The 22,934-nt window shown below is 40.7% G+C and overlaps 1 protein-coding gene across 1 annotated transcript in view; it reads right to left on the reverse strand.

Annotated features, from left to right (window-relative positions):
- The window catches only part of CLVS1 (clavesin 1), a 668,120-nt gene that overhangs the window by 535,450 nt on the left and 109,736 nt on the right, over positions 1-22,934 (reverse strand). The window lies entirely within an intron of this gene.

Here is a 22,934-nt window from a genome sequence, read left to right on the forward strand (position 1 = left end):
TGTCCCTATAAACATGGGCACTGCTGAACTAGTTCATGTGTAGTAATAGTTTACAGCTATAGTCTTTGTCTGGTATCCCGAAAAAAAATTGGAACTCTCAGAATGTTTCACAATACTGAGATGTCCTTTTCTTATTCTATCAGGTACAAATTAATATCATCTGCTGATAAAGCTTATTTTTCTTATATCTTTTTAAACAAGAAACATCTTTATTAAATTATCACTTACGAGATAGGCTGTCATATATTTATATAAATTAATACAAACCATATCAACACAATCCCAGTTGCAAGCATTTTACATCACAAACCATATTGACATAATTCCAGTTGCAAACATTATACATCACTTAAAATCTACCCATTGTCAGTCAAACATTACATAGCTTATTCAAGTCCTTTATTTTAAACCTCATTTCTCCCCTGTATGTATTTTTCCCACAATCCCCATTTTCCTATGTAATTTGCTCCTACCCTTTTCTAAAGTTCCCAATTCCAGTTGTTTTATATCTGTTAATCTCTGTTACTATATTCACTACTAATAGTACAGTTGGTTTAGACATTGATTTAAATTTTCTAGTAACTGTTTTTTTGGTTCATAGGTTCATAGGTTCATACTAGGCTATCTGCCCTAGGGCATTTATAAGCCTAGCCAGAGTGTGTTTGGCTTTCGCCACCCATTTTAAATTAATTTTGCTATGCCCTTTTTCGAGGTTAGTATACTGTGCCTCTAACAGTGACACAGAAGTGATACCCGGGGTAAACCTACAATCTCCCATCCACTCATCAAGATTCCTCTTGAAGAGAGTCAATGTGGGACTCTGCCTAACCTGGACTGGGATTTTATTCCAGAGTGAAGGGAGCCTCTGGGTTATGAATCTGTCCCTCCAGCATGTCCTATTTATTTCAGTGCTGAGGTTCAAGTCTCTCGAGCGTAGCTCGATGGGATTTGGATTTTCTGAGGTGCAGCATGTCCATTAATTCTGGGTTGGACATGGCTTTATACATCAGGCACAGATCGCCTCTGAGCAGGCGGTATGCCACTGAGAAGAGCTGGAGTTTCTTTAACCGGGCAGCATATGGCATCTGTTTGAGCCCTTTGATCCTCTTGGTGAGGTACTTTTGGGGTCTTTCCAGTTGCTGCAGGTGTCTGGTAAGGTACATCCCAAAAGGGGCATTGTACTCAATTATGGGCCTGATGAGGGATGAGTAAAGAGGCGATGACCTCCCTGATCTAGATGTGAATCCCTTCATGATTAGGTGGGCTATATAAAATGTTTTTCTAACCACTTTGGCCACGTGGTTGTCAAATGAGAGATTGCTATCAACTTGTGTCCCCAGGTCCCTAATGACTTCTTCTGTACTTAATGGATTACCACCTATGTGGTAATTTGTGGGCACTTTGTTTTTGCCAAAGGGATGACTATACACTTTTTGGCGTTTAGCTTGAGGCCATGGCTCTGGCACCAGTTGTCTGTTTCTATGAGGCCCTTTTGGAGGATGCTTGTGTCGGCTGGAGAGTTGATTATGGCACCCAGTTTGCAGTCATCTGCGAACTTGGTCAGCCACAGTCCTTCTGTGTTGGCCTGTACCACCGAGAAATATATACTGAACAAGAGAGGTCCCAGGACTGAGCCTTGTGGGACGCCACTTGCAACTGGTTTGGAGTCTGACATGGCTCCAGCAATTCTAACCATGTGGGTTCTGTCCTTGAGCCAGTTTGCAACCCATCTAGTGACATAGGGGTTTATATTTAAGCTGGTGAGCTTATCTATAATGCCCGAGTGGGGTATTGTATCGAAGGCTTTTGTGAGGTCCAGGTAGGCTGTGTGGACCACCTTCCCCTCGTCAATGGCCTTGGTGACTGTTTCAAAGAAATCGACCAGGTTTAAGAGGCAGGATCTGCCCTTAACAAAGCCAAACTGGGTAGGATCCAGTGTCTGTAGGTCCCCAATATCTTTATTTATGAGGTCCATGATGATCCTTTCCATAGCTTTGCAGACCAAGCTAGTCAGGCTTATGGGGCGATAGTTTCCAGGATCCGTTGAGGCAGCACCTTTGTGGAGAGGGACCACTGTTGCTGTACGCCACTCTTTGGGTACATATCCTGTAGTAAGGCTAAGATTGAACAGTAGTTTTATGTTTGCGTTTAGCTCTTCTTGGAGTTCATGTAGGACGCAGCCCGGGACACCATCTGGTCCCATTGATGCTGCGTTTTTTGCTTTGGAGAGGGCGGCTCTTACCTGAGCATCTGAGATGTCAGGGGCAGCACGCTGTTCGGAGAGATATGTGGCCTTTGGGTGGGGAGAGGGGAGAAGTTTGCACTGAACCTGTCAGCTAGGATGTTGGCAATGTCTGTGGGCTCGGTGTATTTTTTGTCATTTTGGACTAATTCTGAGCATATCTGGGAATTCCCACCCAGGTTCCTAACATAACTAAAGAAAGCCTTGTGATTATCCTTAGTGTCCTGTGCAATTTTTCTCTCTAAGCTGACCTTAGACGATTTTATGAGTGCCCGTAGTTTTTTGCTAATACTGATCAGAGATGCTTTCCCTTTTTGGGATTTTGCTCTATCATGTAGTAGCTTCCTCCTTCTATTGTATAGTTTGTTTATGGCTGGGGTCCACCAGACAGGACGTCTGCCTTTGGAGGACTGGGTCTTGGTTTTATTTGGGATTGCATGATCCATGCATTCCTGAAGGTGTTCATAGAATGCGTTTATAAAGGATTCTGCGGTCTGGGCCGTATTTTCCACAGGCCCGGGGGCTTTGAAGGATTTTGCCTCGGTTTTTTAGGCGTGTGAAATTTGCTTTAGAGAAGTTTTTCATTGTGGTTTTCTGGACAGGGGGTGGGGTCGGGATGTGAATATCCAGTGAGATTAGTTTATGGTCTGATCTTACCAGTGAGGGATACACTTCTGGTCTGGAGCATAGTGTCCCCATGTTGGTGATGATCAGGTCCAGTATGTTTTCCCCTCTTGTGGGAGTGGTAACAAGTTGTTCCATAGCATTTGAGTTTATAAATTCTAGGAACCTTTGGGCTAGGGTGTTGGAGCTAGAGTAATGCTCCCAGTCTATGTTTGGGTAGTTGAAGTCGCCCAATATAATGGTGTTTGGAGAGACCTTCATATTTTCCAGTATTCTCAGGAAGGCCGAGTGGGGTTCCTGTGTTTGGGAGGGTGGTCTGTAGCAGGCTATAAACTGGAAGGCAGTTTTACCCACAGTTAGTTGCACATGGATAGTCTCTGATGCTTCGTGCTGTGCCACCAACCTGGAGGTGTGGGTATCTTTGGCGAATATTGATACTCCCTCTCCTTTTGTGGTTCGGTCCAAGTTTTGGGGCGAAAAGCATGGTATGAGATATAACCTGGTAGTGCTGGGGTGCTCTCGGGAGCCTTGAACCAGGTTTCTGTTACTGCACAGATATCGATGTTCTCCATGCTAAGGAGAGTTTTGAGTGCATGCATCTTGAGGTTTAGACTTCTGGCATTGAGTAGCATTACTCTTAGTTTCTTATCCCTTGTGATACCTATGGAGGTGGGTTTGTCTTCTGAGCCTTGCCTAAAAAGGCACTATGGGGGTAGCAAGAGCCTTTGCCAATATCCGAAAGCCCAGGGGTGACAGGTGCAAGCCGTCCCTAGCGAAGCATCGTGGCTTGTCAAGCATGTCATCCCAGGCTGACAGGCATTGGATCCCCTTTGAATGACACCAACACTTAAGCCAATTGTTGAAATTGATCATCTTGTCTTCATATTGTGGCATCATTCTTGGTGAGGGTAAGATGCTACTCAAGGTCAGGGTCATACCGGCCTGGGCTACATGCTCAGAGAGCTCCTCTATGTGTCTTTTCATGTAGTCCAGGGAGGTACGTCTCAGGTCATTCACACCAGCATGGACAATAACTGAGTCATATTTGTACTTGCCTTGGAGTGACCTGAGTGCTTGTGTTATGTGGCGGATCCTAGCGCCCGACAGGCAGCTCACCGTGACCTTCTCCTTGTTCAGCCTGGTGAGCGGGACGTCAGTGTGCCTGACGATAGAGTCACCTATTACAAGTGTATCAGGTGTGTTGTTTAGCCTTAAGGGCTGTGACTGTTCGGCACACTGGCTTTGTGAGTTATGTGTTGCACGTGTTTTGTTTTGGGGTAGCGGTTGCTTGGGTGTCTGCTTTGGAGGTCTCTGCTGCTTAGGCAGATTTTTATTTAGAGCCTCGAGTATGTTTTTGTGTGTTTATGTGTTTGGTTTGTTGTCGTGGTAGGTCTATGTGAGACTGGAATTGTAGTGAGTGTGGTTTCCTTCTCCTCCTGACTGGTTACGCCAGTACTGAGTTGAGAGAGCTTAGCCTCCAGTTTGGCTATATGGTTGCATCTCTCACATGTGTTGGAATTTGTTGGGAGGAGGAGAGGGTTGTCTGTGTACATGAGGCAGTTGTAACATTGCCTCAAGATTTCCAGATTCACCTGCTGGACCGGAGAGGAGATTGACAACTGACCTTTGGACATGCTAGAATAGTATTGGGAATTCCTTTATAATTGAAAAAAGGGCCAATGGGGAACAAGGTACTCAAGGGGAGTTTGTGAGGGTGTAGTGCTTTTAATTTTTTAGAGCTGACTTATATAATTGCTTTAGTGAGCAAGTGCCAGGTAACTTAAATGCAATGTGTTACAGGTAACTTAAATGCAAAAACGACAAACAGTAACTTTCTTTCAAGTGAAACAAGGAAATAAGTACAGTAAGCAATGCAGATATCACTAGGGATCCACAGAAGTGCTAAAAGGCCATGTTTTAGGTGGAATTAGCGTTTCAGGGAAATAAACAAACAACAAGCATACAAATAAAGCTAGATTCAGCAGGCCTGGATCTAGTCTATGCTACAGCCACCATAACTAGAGACAGCAAGGTCTTACCATGACTAGGCAATTCTGATTCTGTATCATAGCTCACAAAAATGATTTCCCTAGTTACATCAATTTTCTCACCCAGCATCTCTGATAGAGTAGTCTGCAGGATTCTTTAAAGTCTGCCAACCCATTATACTCTCAGAAAATAGTTTCCCAATTACCTCTTTTTTCCCCATCACACCTCCAACATTTATTGTCTACCTGAAGAAACATTCTTTGGAGTCTACCTGGGGTATGACATTATTTATGTAAACATTTCCAAGAAAAACTGCTAAATCCTCTAGATTTTGTTGCATATTTAGGAGACATACATATATCCCCCATTATTTCTTTGTGAATTGCTTATCCAATATCTCTTCTCAATCCTTTCTAACCTCCTCTGATTGATTCTTGTAGTAATCACGCAATATTTATATGCTTTACTAATTATTCCTTTTTTAATGGAAGCTTCCTTTCTAGATTCTACTAAAAACTCAACCAGTGCTGGTCTTTCATTTAATACCCCCTATTTTTTTGTTTGTCTATACTCAATCCTTGATATCAATCCCTGCTAGGGAAGGCAATCTCTAGCCTGCATTCCAAATAAATTCTTAGCATCTTCTTGTTCTAGTACCATTCCCACTCTAGTTATTTGCTCCCAATATCTTTGGTTCCTTTGCCAATTTTCTACAATAAATTTCATCCCCCTCTTGCCTATTGTCTGTATCCCTAATTGCAGTCATCCCTATTGGCAGAATCTCCTTTCTCCATTCCCATGTTGGCTTAGTTTTTAGAATACTTTCTGCTGCTTTATGAAAATAATATTCTGTATGATTATTGTTACTTAACTTAAAAGTCTGCATCCAGAATCCTAGTCCCCCCTTGTTTCTTGAGCTTCCGCCTTGTTTCATCATCATCATCCCTTTCCACTTTGAATTATAGTTTTCTGCTTGTGCTATGTATAACAGCCTTAACTGTGTTGCTCTGAAATACCCTTTCAAAGTGGGTAATCTCAACCTGCCTTGTTCTATTGGAAGGATCAGCTGATCTCGTGTGACTCTTGCTATCTTTCCCTCCCAGATAAAAATCCTTCAGCTCTTTGTTAATTGCTATTCACAAGTGCTCCTCTGGTTGATAAAAATATGGCTAACCTATTTATAAGACTAAAGGGACTAAAAACATTTTAACTGCTTGTACATTACTATCCACATCCATATAACAGAGTTTCCATTTTCTCAGTTTTTGTATTGTTTGCTGTTTAGTCTTTTCCCACATATCCTTAGCTGCCACACCAGAATAATTTTTAATCCATACTACTAAGTACTTTTGCATGTTGAAAAGATTTAAAACCATCTCAAAATGTTCCACAACACTATAATGTCATTTTCTGTTTTGTCAGGTACAAAATATTATCTGCAAATACAGCCAGCTTTTCTTGACTACCATACTAATTATATCCTTGAATTTCTGGGACCTTAAGTGACATAAGAGTCCAGAGCAAAGTAATTAAACATTTTTGGTTTTGTAGTGATCTGAAAGTAACATATCTTCATTGAACTCTGAGGCATACTTCAGGTTTTCATTTTAAACTAAGAATTTTCTCTTTTATCACACAACGAAAAGCAATACATTTTGATATTTTGTTTAAAACAACTACAAGAAAACCTTTTATCATAGCACATTTACATTACCCCTACACATACACACACACACACACACACACACACACACACACACACACACACACACACACACACGCATGCACACGCACACACACACACACACACACACACACACACACACACACACACACACACACACACACACACACACACACACACACACACACACGTGCACAATAAAAAGAAGAAAAAAAGAACCCACAGTGTAATGACGGAATACACTGTAGTGATTTGGAGTACAGCTGAGTAGCATTACTCTGAATTGGACGGAATCTGAGAAGAAGGGCAGCTTCAGGGTTCATGTAATGATGTAGGTGGGGAGGGAATGGTGATCCCTGGTAGTATCTCAGAAACATGAACCAAATATAAGAGGGTTGTGGGGCATTTAGTTATCCTGGTATGGGTTGTTATAGAACAATGGAAAGAGGAGTAACTGAGATGGAGTAGGGATCTGAATAAAAATTGTAAGGCCAGAGTGGAGAAGGAATAACAGCCTATGAAGGGAACAAGGAAGTAGGCAGCATCAGGACTAGGATAATCACTATGGTCGTTAAGGTAGATGAAGAGGAGGAATGCTGGCGGAGAGATACAATGCATCAGCACTAAGACACAGCAACAGAGTAGAAGGAGGAGAGACTGAAGAAGGCAATAACAGGGTGGAGTTAGAAAAGGAGGGTTATAGTTATGAGGTAACCAAATTTTCCAGGAACATACTGGAAAACAGTAAATTCCAGTGTAAGGTGAGAGCAGAAGATGACTGATGTCTTGGACTGTGGTGGGTTCAGCTTACTGGTCTGGTACAGTACTAGTGTGGACAGAATTCTGGGTGTGAGCCTTCCCAGGTAGAGAACCAGGGATGCCCTGGTGAAGGTTCCATTAGCAAAGAGAAGAGTGAGCATTCCACTATGTAGTTTTGAGTGAAGGCAAGGGTAAGTGCAGAAATAGAAAGATGACAGTGTGTGATTTAAGGAGAGTGGATTATGATGCAGAGATACTGTAGGAGTAAACAGGCTATGAAAATGAGTCAAGAGTGCAGTACTCAGTCAATATACAAGAGTTTGAGGAGGAGACAAAAAATGGAGAAGGCCACTGTGGGTTCGATCTTAGCTTGTGCATAAAATGCCCTTAGGGATTCACTGGACTACTGGAATCAGTCCAGACTTAGCTTGCTCCTGGGCTTGGTGATGGTCATAAAATCTGAATTTAGGGAATAAGAAAACAACATTAAGAAGATCCAAAGCATAAAATCAACTTTTTGCATGCTTCCTCTTTTCATATCATGAATTCACAATGCAAGCTTCTTGATAAGTGTTTCCTGATTCACTGTGTTGCTTAGTTTGAATATGCCTGTATTTCCTTGCAACTCTTATAGTACCTATGAGTAATGCTCAAATACTGTACTAATGTGCTTTCACAGTGACATGGATTAGACATCCAAGACATTCAAAATTTTACCTATTTCCATAAAAATTGCAAGATAACTTTGTCCCCCTTTCACCTCTGCTGCTTGTCAACCATCAGCACCCTCCTACTGGCTAATTGGCTTATTCATTCCTCATCACTTGGCTACAGGTCAACCAGGAGAGGCCACCATTTAGACAACCATTAGTGGAACTTTGAGGGTTTTCTACTTAAGCACTATGCTCTCCTTGGAAGCCTGGGTTGTGTAGCCGAAGGAAGGACAAGCAAAGATATGCCCACACTGGTAATTAATTCCAAAAGGGACGGTGCCAGCAAGCAGACCATTGAGCACCTACTACCCTCACCACCCCTCAAAGAGAGGTAAGTAGGCTATACCCCTTCACTCCCTTGCCCTCACTCTCTCTCTCTACCTGTCTGGCTCCTCCAGTACTGAAGGCTCTAAATGAACCCTGGCTGCCTGGGTCATAGTAATGGCAGTATGGGCCAGGCAAAACTGCAAGATAACTTAATCATGGCACATCAGTGCTGCTTGCATTAGTATAATACTCATACGCTATGAATATTTGTGTGTGTGTGTGTGTGTGTGTGTGTGTGTGTGTGTGTGTGTGTGTGTGCACTCATGCACCCCAAGGGAAAGAGTTTTCCAAATGTACTCTTCTGTTGCAGTACAGTCCTTTCATTTTTTCCATAGTGTGATGGGCAGTAGTCATTTCAGCTTGAGTTTCAGTAGTGTCTATAAATGCACAGGTTTATTTCTGAGATTCATAATTCAAATCATAACATACTGATGGCAGACAGGACAAATTGAATTTAAAGAAGCACACATTTTAAGGGTGACATCTGTACTAAACCATCAGTTGTAGGGGCAACTTGCATACAATCTCCACTGTAGGGGGTGTGCTTTACCGCCCATACTCATTTAGGGGGTGTGTTTCACCTCCCATGCCCATCTAGGGGATGTGCTTTACCTCCCCATGCCCATCTTACTTATATTGGATGGTGCAGTGGTGCAGCAGTAGCGTTATCACCTCACAGCATGATGTTTTCTGGTTCGATTCTCGGTTGGGGTGCCTTCTGTGCAGAATGTACATATTCTCCCTGTGTTCATGTGGGTTTCCTCCAGGTGCTCCGATTTCCTCCCACATTAGAAAGACGTGCATCTGGAATGTTTCTCCCTGGGCCTCCACTGAGAATTGGCCTAGTTATAGGTCAGACTTTCCCAGTTAACAAATGTTAAATAAATAAATATAAATAAATATATACTTGCTCCTTGGTCATACAACTATTAAAGATACACCATGTAAGGATAAAAAACTGGCTTGTATAACTGCAGACCAGCAAAGGTGGTTTCAGGAAATTAAGACTGACGAGACGTTATTCAAGTAATTACGATTTACCAAATGGTAGATCTTCAGCTTTTGCCTTTTGGATACATTCACTGTGGGATTTCTGTGTTCAAATTAAGAGGAGAGATGAATACAATATCCTTGAAATTCAACAGTCAAAATATCAGGCTATTCAAGAGATAGCTGCATTATTAAAATGTTAGCAAAAATAATTGTTAAGAGCTCATGTTAAGTCTACAGCTGTCTGAGTAATGAAGGTATGGGCTGATTGATAACAGGGGGACTGATAGTTGTAAGGTAGTTAGTAGGATAAAAAGAACAAAGAAAGGGTTTCTCAGAACAAGAGAGTGTAATTCTGACTTGATTACCAAGGCACATCCTAAGCGCTAATGAACCAAGATAGAGGTCCCTCTGCAAAATTCAGAATGGTATGTGAGGAAGAGGGAAAGTAAATTGAAAACTGCATCACTTAAGAATCCCTTCTACAGTGTCCCTTTATGTTATCAGCACATCTGTACTGATATTAAGTTACAGTACTCTATGAAGCCTTATTTAGTAGCCATCGGCAGGGAATATTTCTTTATGTAGCAGTCACTTGGTTACTAGCAAACAACTTAATATTTATAACAAGTTATGAATGACAGAAACAATATGATCACTAGTGATGAAGTGGAGATTTTTTTTTCTCCATTCATTTGGAGAAACTCTTGAGTGTTTGTAGGCTTGATGATAACCCTAACAGAGGTTTTTAAGTAATGGGGATGTAAGAGGTCATTTTATGTACTGCTTATTAAATCACATTTGGTTTCCAGGTTTGCTTTTGCAGGATATTGCACATTTGTATTGGAATCTGGGGCAAAGAAGATCCATTAGTTATTAATAAATAACTATTAGGTTCATAGATTCATATTAGTCTGCTGATAAGATAGAGCTTTTGCAGGTTAGCCTCAAGATCCAGTTTTATCAGTACCCTACAATGCAAAGGAGCTACAGCCTAATTTCCTCTCCTTTCTGTCAGGGTTTGAGTGGCCAGACTGAAAAATTATATACGCTCGTCTTCTGTTGATTTTCTGCTGTTACTTGCATTTGCATGCAAGCATGCCACAGTATATTAACTCTTAGTATAACCAACTACTTTAATACTGTATTGTACTAAGTACAATGAATACACTGAGACAAACTGCTTCAGTTAGTACGACTTTGCTGTTACATTTTTCTTTAGGATCTACAAGCATACAATACAGATGCTGTCACTCTCTATGGCAGATTCCCAAAGCTTGCTTATACACACTCATATTTATACCAAATCTGATACTTTTTTTCTCAGTCTGATGTATTACAATCTTCTTTTGTGTTACACTTTTCTTTGTTCTTCTAATTTATGATTTGTCCTTGATTCTTTTTCAGATTTGGTGGTCCAGGGAAACTCAGTCTTGCATTATCTGAAATGTGGTGTTCCAGCACCATCTGAAACTTGATGTTCTAACTTTATCTTGCTTGATGTTACATCTCTTTACTTCGCTGATGTCCTTCCAGCTGCCATCTGCGCAGCTACTTTTACAGGCTTTGTTTCTCAATAACATACTCCTTTACATGGATGCCAATATCTAATTAAGCTCAGCACACTTACTACTTCCTAATTTTCAGCATTTTATACTGTTCTAAATTAACGCTTTATATTTCATATCATTCTTGCAACTTTTTATTCAAGCTAATAATCATGCTAGCAACAGTTTTGAAAAGACAGTGAATATACTAAATAAAACAGAATACTATTATTCTTTCACAGACCACTGGTGAGCTTACAGTTTTCCATCCATTTGACCAGGTTGCATTTGATGAGAAGCAACGAGCTCCCTTCCTAGGAATTCAGTAAAGTTCCTAGCATGAGATGTACATCTCGCACTAGAAATGTATTTCCAGCGTACTAGCCAAAATGTGTAAGACCTCATTATCAGCTTATTTACATGTTTCCTGAATCCCAGTTACTACCGTAATGGGCAGATTCATGGCTGATCTGCACATTGCAGTTGTAAACCGTTGCTCAAGTAGGCATTGGAATTCCTCCTCCAGTCACTGTCAGATACATGTATACAAATATGAACGCACAGACACGCGCACACACACACACACACACACACACACACACACACACACACACACACACACACACACACACACACAGACACACACACACACACTCACACACACACATACTATAGTCCATGTACCTGTCCCTACTCTCCTGTGCTCCCCCATAAAATATTAGTACATGTATTATTAGGCCCTGGTGTCTAGTGTATCCCCCACCCTGATCACCATTACAATGTTGGTACCATTACGGCACTTTAAAGAGTCATCTATGTTGGTTTAGTAGTTCCCTCCAACCCCATCATCCTTATGAAGTTTGTGTCTTTACGGCACTTCACTCTACCTCTGGAGTCCAGTGATTCCACTCACTCCCCCCATCCCTGTACTGCCACTTGTGCCATTAAAGCACTTTAGAGTGAGCCAGTGGTTGTCTCACATTCAAGTTATGCTGTTCTGTGGCTTAGGGCCCTGTATGGAGTAATCCCTGGCATCTAGTATATCCCTCCACCCTCTTGTTGTCTGTAGTAAGTTGGTGCCATTTCAGCACATGAAGCATTCCCTGTCATCCAGTGGTTCTCCCCACCTCCCAGTCCCCATTGTAAAGTTGGTGCCCTCATGACATGTAAAGCTGGTGGTCTAGTGTATCCTTTCACTGCCCAGTCCTTGTAGTAACATTTGTGCTGGTATGGTACTTTACAGATGTATCCCTGGTGGTTCTAGTTTATCCCCCCACAATCCCCCTTTTGTTATCGGTGCTGTCATGGCACTTTAGAAATCAGCCCTGCTGTCTAGTGGTTCCCTAGCACCATCACAATATTTGTGTTTTGTGTTTGAATATGGCCTTTTGGCCATGTTCTCTACCCTGATATAATGTGCATGGCTATGCTGATCTACATGGCTGAGCACTTTCTTGAATCACTTAGCTGTGTAGATGCCTTCACAGATGCAGATGCAGGAGAGCACAAGGATAATTAGCATATGCACCTGGCCCTGGAATGCCTTATTAGCATTCAACTTGGCTGCAGGGTCAGCCCTTCATAGTGGTGTATGTCTTCATGTTGGAGGACTGTGCAGCACATTATAAGAGTGCTTGCTGAAAAGAAAAATGTACCATGATGTGTACACCTCGACATACATGTCATGGCACCATTATGAATCCATCCTTTTGTTTAACATTTAAGGGAGAGCTGTTTTAGAAAAGATGGATTCTCTGAAAGAGATATCTATCTTTCCACCCTGTCCTGTTTATGCTGCAGTTGAAGTTTATTTCCTTTGAGTGGATGTTTAAGGTGTTGCTTTGTGGATGTGTAGGAGGTTGCATAGATATGGATCGTTTGAGTTGCTATAGGTTCCCTCTCAAAAGTCTGTAAGAAACAGAAAACAGAGAAAGTGCATCAATGCAGTCTATGCATCACTTGAAAGAGATGACCTTGATTATCTTTTTGAGGAAACCCTGCAGTCTTTTACATTGAGTTATATACATCAGCAAGTACATACCAAAAGAGGCATTACATTCTATTAAAGATCTGATGAAAGAGGAATAGAGAAGGATAATAACTTCTCTTGACCTAGAATATATACCCCCTGGTAATCAGTCTGGCTAGATAAAAGGATTTCCTAACAACAATAGATACACGACAGTAAAGGGATAGTTAATTGTCAATGAAAGTACCCAGGTCCCTAATAACTGTGTCAGTTTTCAAAACAGTGGCGTGTATGTGGTAGGCACATGGATACCCATCTTTGTCAAAGGACACTAGACTAAATTTCGTGGCATTTAGATTAACACCATCATCCTGGAACCATTTATTTTTATGTGTTGGACCATCCTGGAGAATCTGGGAGAGCTCCAAGTTTGCAGTCAAGTGCAAACTGGGACAGCCACAGGTCCCAGAGAAATAAAATGGAAGATAAGTGGCCCAGGGACTGATCCCTCTTGGGTGCCACTAGTAACAACCCTTTTTATGAGCATGGACCCCCTACATTAATAGAAGGAGCTCTTTCAGTGAGCCAGTTTGCAATCCAGTGGGTTATATAGAGGTTCTCCATACCACTGCCATGAATCCAAAGGAGAAGCTGCAATTGAATAGGTTTAGTAGTAAGCCTCTAAGGCTATGCTTGCTTCTGAGAAGAAAGCAACCTGGCATATTGCATAGACACATTTGTGTAGTGTTCTTGGCCTTGGAGAATGCCCCAGGACTTGCAACAAGGTGATTGAGTGTGTGTGGGGGCAAGCTAAAATTTGACATGAAGTTAGGGGAGACTAGGAAGTAAACCTGGAACTAACTTTATCAGCTAATATGATAGTTATGTCCTCTGGGGTTGAGTTTGTATTATAGTCCAATATTAGGTCAGTGCATTGTTGGGTATGGCTTCTAAGAATTCTAACATAGCAATACAAGATCTTGTGGTTGTCCTTTGCATATGTGGTGATTTTCAGTTTATATTTAGGATTTTTATTTACTTAGACTTCATTGACCAGATAGATGGGCTGGTCCAGAGACACTTTTTCACCTATGACCAAGTCCATGTGCACAGGCCACTTATAATACTACAGTATGGAGGCATTTGAGAAAGATACATAAGTTGGTAATTAGTGATTCAGCAAAGTAGAAATGCAGCTCAAATGCAATACAGATTCTTATCACACATACCATAATTCACTAACCCAAAGCCTGCCCCTCATTTCACTTTTCTAACAAAAGTCTAATAACCACCTCTAAATCCCACAACACAATAGGGAAATCTCTGCTCTCTACCTATGTCACCAGGCATGGAATTCCATGCCAGTCTCATTAGAAGAGGACAGCAGCACAGTAAGATTTAAACACAAGCTAGAACAACACCTAATCTCCTTCTGGCTTTCTTCATATTCATCCTGACTACTCCCCCCTACCCCTGCAAAAAGCAACCACGTTCTTACCCATCTAACCACCTTCTCCTATTTTCTAAGCCCAGCTAACACCTCCTATCTCATCTTCACTTCTACACCTTTACTTGTACACTGTCCCCCACATCTTCTCGGTGTCACTCATCTCCTCTGCTATTCCCTCTTATCTCTCATTACTACATATACATAGGTCTCTACCTCCAATTCACTAAACATTCATATATTACAATGCCACTGCTACCAATGGTAAAACAGCTAAATATCTGAATGTCTGTTAACAATAATCACAATGGTGTTAATGTACTATGTTATAAACTGGGCAAAACTCTGTATTTGTGTATGAATTTATCTAATGAAATGTAATTATGTCCTTTTTTCCTGGGCCTCTACTGAAAATAGGTCTGCATGCCAAGTCGGACTTTCCCAGGAAATAAAAATCAATCAATCAAATCAATAAATAAATGCATATGTCATCAAAAAATAATGCAGACTAGATAGAGTAAATTATACAGAGAAAGATACAATGTTGTTGTTTGTCTTTCGGCTTTTCCCGGTAAGGGGTCACCACAGCGGAACTACGGTCCGCTAATGATTGGCAGTATATTTTCATGAACGCCGAGGTGCCAGCTCGACGTCCAACCTTCAACGAAGGCACGCCCATTTACGCATGTCTTTCGAACATGTAAAAGTTATAAGTATGTAGAGGTTGAGTAATGCCAAGTAATAGAGGATTACGGTACAGTCAACAGCATTTGTGTTTATGCATGAAGATTTTATTAGAGAAGAAACTGCCTTGCAAGTCATTAATAGCAAAACTATGTACATATTTATGAGTTTTGTCTGCTATTATTGTAGAAGGATACTGCTAGAGTGTCTGATCATTTTGGATTGTAATTAGTAGTACCTTTGAAAGACTGACGCCTTGGTGCAAGTATTTAGGTGACCGTAGAAACTGCCTATGAATGTTGCAGTGTATTTGTGTATGTGTGTGTGTGTGTGTGTGTGTGTGAATGAGAGACAGAAAGAGATGGGGTCATTGGGGGTGCTTACATATCATTAGGTCATCAGTTAGCTGCAATAATTTGAGCTTGAATAATCTCTAAAGACAGAAGGGTTTGACGGTAGATAAGTGTAATCTTTATATAGTAGATATTATTGAGCAGTGGTCAGATGTGACCAGTGATGGGGCAACTACGGGTGTAGAGCATAACTGGGTTATACTGGTGAGGACTTTCTGTTTGGGCCTTTAGCATTTAGCAGCACTTCTTTTAAATAGTGCTGATTGCGTTGGACTATGTTAGTAGTTTAAGGAGACTGACCTTGCCTAAAACAGACTATGGGATGGAGAAAGTTTTGGCCAATACATGAAAGCCACAAGGAGAGAGGGGTGCAGGATATCTCTAGCAAAGCAGGCAGGGCTGTTACCAATAAGTAAGGCAAAAGTTAAAGTCAATTACCTTTTGCTTGTATTGTGGCATCACTGTTGGTGATGATAGGCTGCTGCTCAAGACAAGTTTCACATCACCCTCAGACGCATATTCTGACTTCTCTAGAGAGCTGTGTTTTAGGTCACTCAATCTCTTGTGCACAGTGATCAAGTCCCTGGGTGATGCGTCTTGAAGGTTCTAGTGACATGGCAGATCCTGACAACTTATTGTCACTCTTTTCTTGCTCAGCCTGGTGAATGATGCAGCTGTGAGTCTCACTACAGAGTTGCTCATAACTAAGACATTACAACGTATGTCCGCTCAGCTTTGTTGACTTAAGGGTGTTGGCCTGCCTGCCGGTTGACCTCCTTTTTATCTTGTATTTGGCCGTGGTGGTACAGTGGTTAGCGTTGACGCCTCACAGCAAGAGGTTCCTTCAGTTCGATTCTTGGCTGGAGTTCCTTCTGTGTGGAGTCTGTATGTCCTCCCTGCAGCTGAGTGAGCTTTAAAGACATGCTGGTAGGTGCATGTGCATGTGTGTGTCCCTTCCACGAAGGCTGGGCATCGGGTTGGCGACTCGGCATCATAAAAATCCACTGTGAATCAATCTGCGGACCGGTGATCTGCTGTGGAGACCCCTAACCAGTAAAAACCGAAAGACATTGCTTTTGTTTTATATTTTTATACAACAAAACCAATAAGGGCATGATTCTTGATTGGATTTTAATTTCAGATCCCAGTAAATGTACTATCAGTGGAACCTATTCTAACTCCCTAATTGACCATCTCCCTGCATACACACACACACAGAGTTACCACTCATCACCCTGATACCCACCAACTTAAACCAAACAGGAATCTCACAAAATTTAACAAAGACTTTTAGTATTCTAATGTCCTCCAACTGGTCTGTACTAAAAACTCTCCCATTAGATGATGCAGTTATAACTTCTAATACATTTTTAAACACCCTAATTAACCTTGCCAATCTATGTATAAAAAGAGTAAAAATAAAAACACTTCTCCGGCTATCCATCCTCACCAAAAACATTACGTATACTAGAGAAAAGGCTTGGACGGAGTAGCTAAATAAAAAAAAAAAAAAAAAAACTTTCAGTGATACAGGGAACTTTGTAATTAAGCTAAAAAAGAAATATACAAAGATAAGAATCAATACTATGACCAACTGCAACTTAATCATAAAAATGATTAAAAAAATGTTGGCCTTTATTCACAAACTACTCAATCCTGGCTGAAAAAAGATACGTATCCCTCTCAAACTTGCTCCCCCTTGAAATATCAACTACATTTAATAAATATTTTGCAGAGAGCATAGCTGCCCTCACCAACAGCACATCACCCTCTCCTACACAGACCCATAACATATTACCAACTGCCCTCTCCACTACCACATTCACCTCTGATAAATATGAATCCAAACAATCCTTAGCTACAAATGCTAACAACATTACCTTAAAATTTGTAACAATATAAAACCTGTAACATATCTACTATAAAAAAGCTGCTACTTAAACTTAAACTTTGATCCACAGCTGTACACAACCTCCCACCTGAATACCTCAAGATGGCAGGAGAAGCCATATTTTACTCAGTAGCTACCTTAATTAATAGATTCACACAGCAATCTTATGTCTCAGCTATTTGGAAAAGATCATATATCATCCCATTGTACAAGGGAGGAACCTAAAAAAGTGTCTAACTTTCATCCAATTGCAATTCTCTCCCCCTCTCAAAAATCCTAGAAAAATGTATCTGCATTCAACTTCTTCACCATCTCCACTCAAAACAGCTCTTAGCCAGTAGTTAACATAGATTCCACCCTGCTCATAGTACAACTACTGCACTATTGTCATTTTTTAGATAATATAAACAAGAAAAGGGACTCTGGCAAACCTATCTCTTCCATACTTCTGAATCTGTCCAAAGCCTTTGATTCCATCTCACATAGCAAACTGCTTCAACAACTGCTTCACAATGCCCATTTATTACTTAACCCCCCCAAAAAAAACAAAACTCTTATTCTTCCCCAAAACACATTTGAAGGACAAATCCAGTTTATAAATCTTCTCACTTAACAATACAGAGATAGAAATTGTATCTCATAAAAAACTGCTTGGTGTGACAACTGATAACCTCAGATTTGAACTCTACATTCAAAATAATTTCTCTCTCTCTCTCTCTGTATATATATATATATATATATATATAAGCTCACCAGAAACTTGGCATGTTTTATAGACATAAAAACTTTCTTATTAACTCTGCAAAAAACAACCCTACCAACCAATTATCTCCTTCTTTTACTCATATGGTACCACTATCCTTCCCAACTTGTGGGTATATGTTAAAACTAAACTTGAGATAAAGTTCAAGAAAGCTGTTACATTTGCTGCCAAAAAACAATACTATACACATCATCTTAAGGCCCTTAAAAGTTTGAACTGGCTTGAACTACCCCACTGCCTGGACTTTGTACAACTAGTTACTGCCCACAACATCATTTATAAACCCCATGCCTGTCCTGCACTAAGCTTTGTTCTTCCTTCCTATCATCCAAACAGACCCTTTCATTCTAATGATAAACAACTTCTCACCATTTATAAACCTCAAAAAGCAATTGGAAATATCATTTACTGCTACTCTGTTGCCAAAATATGGAATTCTATTCCACAGGTTATTAGAACGGGTCTACTTCACCCTGTCGAAGGCCGACAATATTGAAGCTGACATTGTCGGCACCAAAATGTCAAAAGCAGAAGTCATTGCGCGTGTAAAGAGAAATCTCCATAAGAGGAGATTTCCATTTACTGCAACGTAGTGCGATCTTGGAGTTGGTATATTTAAGTAGCCGGGGGTGCGGGGTGGGGGGGCTTGCCCCCCTGCATGGAGCAATTTGTGTTGTGTTTGGGTTTTATTTTTTTTTGTGTGTGTTCGATGTTCGGGGGTTTTGACATTTTCATGTCAATTATTATGCTGTCGACAGTTTGAGTTTTTTGACAGCGTAATATAAACGTATTAGAACTGTAAGCTACCATCCTTCCTTCAAACATCTTCTGAAAGACCCCCTGTCAAACTCGTGTCTCTGCTCATGCTATACCCCGGTCTGAACATAAATCTTGTCTACTTTTGTACTTTTCTAATCGTCTCTACCGCTGTTTATACAGATTCTCTACCTATATCTGCTTCCTCATGTTCACCTGGGTATCCTATCCTCTCTGCCACTTTACATAACCTCTTCCTATCACCTCCCCATTTATACTAATCCTAATTTCTCTCCCTGTTTAAAGTTACAATCAAGTCAAACACGGGTTTTACTTCTTACTACTGTGAATCGCCCAAAGGATGATCTCCAGAACTGTATATAGTGTTTTACTTAGCTTTTTCTCATTATTCTCTTTGTAACATATTTTTGTTATATCTCTGTGCCTTAAAATACTGTTGATTATTTTTGAAATGTATAAGTTTCAACTGTTTTTATGTAATGTTTCTGAAAAAAAAACACATTTTCTCCTAAATGGAGCTTTTCTCCTTAGGCCTCTGCTGAAGATGGGCTCCTGTGATCCATTTGGGCTTTCCTGCTAAACAAATGTCAATAAATAAATAAACAAATAAAATAAATTATATACGTGGTTTGCTTCTAAGTGTGTGTTGCTAACTATCCTATTTATCCAAACTACATCTTGGAGGCTTTGAGAAAGGATTTCTTAAGTACCTCAGCATAAGCTGGTTTATTTGCTGTTTAGGACAAGGCAAACAGGGCTGCATGAGGTGGGTGTTAGAACTGACAACTTGTTGGGCATTGCCAATGAGTTTAGATGAGAGGCTGGCTTCCAAACTTAGTAAATGCTTGTCCACCTCTCATAAAGATTTGTCTAGTGGAAGAAGCAAACAGCTGTCAGCATACCTCTCAACTGTCCAGGTTTTTACAGTGTCCAGATTTTACCTGATAATTTGGGTCTTTTAATCATAAAATGTGTGGTTTACTGGCAAATGACTGAGGACTGAATTCACTAAATAATGACATACGTATGAGTTTTAGACTTTATGTTCATAGGTTCATAGGTAGGTACTAGGCTATTGGCCCAAGGGCCTATGCAAGCCTAGCCAACAAGGTTCCCTGGCTTATGCCACCCAAGAAAGTTATTTTCCTGTGCCACTGACGAGCAGAGACACAGAAGTGATCCCCGGGGTGTATTTCCTATTTCCCATCCACTCATCAAGATTTTTCTTGAAGAGTGCGAATGAAGAACTTTACTTGACATAGATGGGTAGCCTGTTCCAGAGTATGGGAAGTCTCTGGGATAGGAATCTATCCCTCCAGCATGTCCTGTTTATTGTGGTGACAAGGTTTAGGTCCCTAGAGCGTGTAGCTCGGAGGGATTGGGATTTCTTTAGGTGTAGCAGGTCCAACAGCTCTGGGTTTGACATAGCTTTATATGTTAGGCAGAGATCACCTCTGAGTAGGCGATATGCTATGGAGTAAAGCTGGAGTTTTTTGAGGCAGTCAATGTAGGGCATTTGTTTGAGTCCAGTAATCCTCTTTGTGAAGTACTTCTATGGCCTTTCCAGCTGCTGAAGATGTCTTGTGAGGTACATTCCAAAAGGGGCGTTGTACTCTATAATGGGTCTAATGAGTGATGAGTAGAGGGTAACATCCTTCTGAAAATGCAACTTTCTAAATTTATAAGCAAGAGCAAGAGCATAGCAAGAGGTTCTCCGGTTCGATTCTCGGCTGGGGTGCCTTCTGTGTGGAGTTTGCATGTTCTCCCTGTGTTCGCGTGGGTTTCCTCCGGGTACTCCGGTTTCCTCCCACATTCCAAAGACATGCATCTGGAGCATTTCTCCCCGGGCCTCCGCTGAAAACAGGCTCTGTGGAACCTAGTCGGACATTGCCGGTCAACAAATGTTAAATAAATAAATAAATAAATAAATAAATAAACAAATAAGAGCAATAGTTAAACTCTGTCCCTATTTTTGGGCCTATGCCCCCCCCCCATTATTTTAAGCTTTATCCAGATTTCTTGTTTAAAGCGGTTGAGGGGTATGGCTGTCAGTACGCATGAGTCAGTTGTTAACACTGACTCTGCATGCATGGCTGATGCAAGTGGACATGCTTCAGATGGTTTGGAAGACTACAGCCTCATGGGTTGTAGTATATGGTGGGTAAAGAATGAAATGTATTGTAGGGAGGTAATTTTGTGTTAAATTGGAGAAGAATTAAGGTTTGCTGGTGAATAAAGAGATTAAGTGTTTGTAGATAAAAAAGGTGAGATGAAAAAGAGAGCAGGATAAGTGAAAGAAGGGCCAGATAGATAAAGTAGAATTATTATAGGAGAAGAGATTAATAAAATCTAGCAGGGAGAGGAGAGAAGAGTAGTGCAGACAAGTATGGTACATAATGGAGTAACTACCTAAACTAGGATGCTATATTCAATGAAACTAGTGGTCGGAATGAAAGACAGTGTGGCTACTTAGTGGAAACTGTTGTTATGCATGGATATACCACTTAGGTTTAGTACACAAAAACAGAACATCATTTGTGTAGTGGCTGCCTAAACATGGATAAGGAAGGGTGTTTATGCCACTTGTTTTAAAGTTTCTGCTTTGTGTACACTTATTGCATAGTGTGCTTTTGAATGAGCGATGATTGAAGTTAATGAGAGTGTTGTAAATGACATTGGTCCTTGCCATCAGTAGACAATAATAGAGTACTTTGTCGCCTGTTTTTGCTACTAGTTCTGACAACTATCAAATGGCAGGCTACTGAGTACTTTGCCTGTTGGGTTTGTACCATGCCAGCAAATTTGCAGGTCAGGGCATAGGCACATTTAACATTTTTATAAGCAAGAATGAAATCAGACATATTTCAGTCTGTGTGTGTAAGCCCCGCCTATCCAGTTCACCAAGGGCTTTGCACTATGAGCAGTTTCCAAGATATGAAAGGCATATTCTGAAAGACTGCAAAGCACTACTGGACAGTGGAGCACTCTGGATAAGCACTACTGAACACTGCAGCAGTCTGGGTAATAGAACTAAAATGTCTCTTCAAACTTTAAGAGCCAAAAGATGTTTGATCATCTGTGGTGCTCCACTTTTTTGATGAAAGTATGGCTGTTCTTTGCAACTGTTTCATCATGTTCTAACAAGCTTAGATTATATCCATTAGTGACTTTTAGGCACTCCCGTTTGGGAACTATTTTACAGACTATTAGAACTACAGATGAGATATGACTGACTAACTGTTTTGCGATTTTACAATTGTTTTCTAAACATATAACTTTTATTTTTCATTGGTTAATATTAACTTGCTGAAGCTCGGATGACTATTACGTGGAAGACATATAAGGAATTTTGAATTATTCAGTAGTGCTGAGTCACTGGCATAGAGAGTTACAATTACCATATGCCCACACATCTTCTTGGTAAAAAAAGTAAACAGAAGAGAACCTAAGACAAACACTCCTGTGACAGTGTTCCAGGGCTTCCTTCCACCCGAAGTGCCTGGAAAATACCTTAAGTTCCTTAATGGTAATGGAGGAAAGGAGGACCCTGTCCATCACTGAGGGAATATCTGAGTACATGGAGGATGAAAATATAACCGTGAAGAAGATTTTAGAAGATTCAGCAGTCTTTGTAGGATTACATGTGGAACTATGATGGAGGGTTGGAGATATGTGAGAAGGAGTCTTTTGACTTTAGCAATGTTGCATGATTTTCTTGCTTGTCCAGGGGCTGCCTGATTTACAAAAATAACAGTTCTGTTCAGTTTCAGTTCATGGCTAAAGTCTTCACATTCTACAAGAAACACTCCTTGGCTTATTCACATCACCAGTATTGCTGTTAAATGGGTTTACATGTTAATTGCTAAGCACCAGTCAGGACTGCTTCAGGAAAATCAGCTTAAATGTAAGAAAATCAGTCTCAATTTGACATTCTGAACTGAAAAGTGATACTCAAAACAGTGAGACTTGCAAGGGGGGGGGGGGGTGTTCACTGTTGTGTTTATAATAGGAAGTCATGAAAAAAAACACATATACTGAAACAAAAGTTTATCTGCTCAGTTAGTGTTTTACATATTTAAGCTGCCTAATAAAGCTACTGAAAATGCAGCATACTCATTAGCACGATTAAGATAAATGTTGATTACTGTAGTGTGCTAAGTGCTTACAGCTCATTG

The sequence above is a fragment of the Protopterus annectens genome, chromosome 3.part0 (genome assembly GCF_019279795.1).
Source record: "Protopterus annectens isolate FY-2018-M chromosome 3.part0, PAN1.0, whole genome shotgun sequence".
Taxonomy (NCBI): domain Eukaryota; kingdom Metazoa; phylum Chordata; order Ceratodontiformes; family Protopteridae; genus Protopterus; species Protopterus annectens.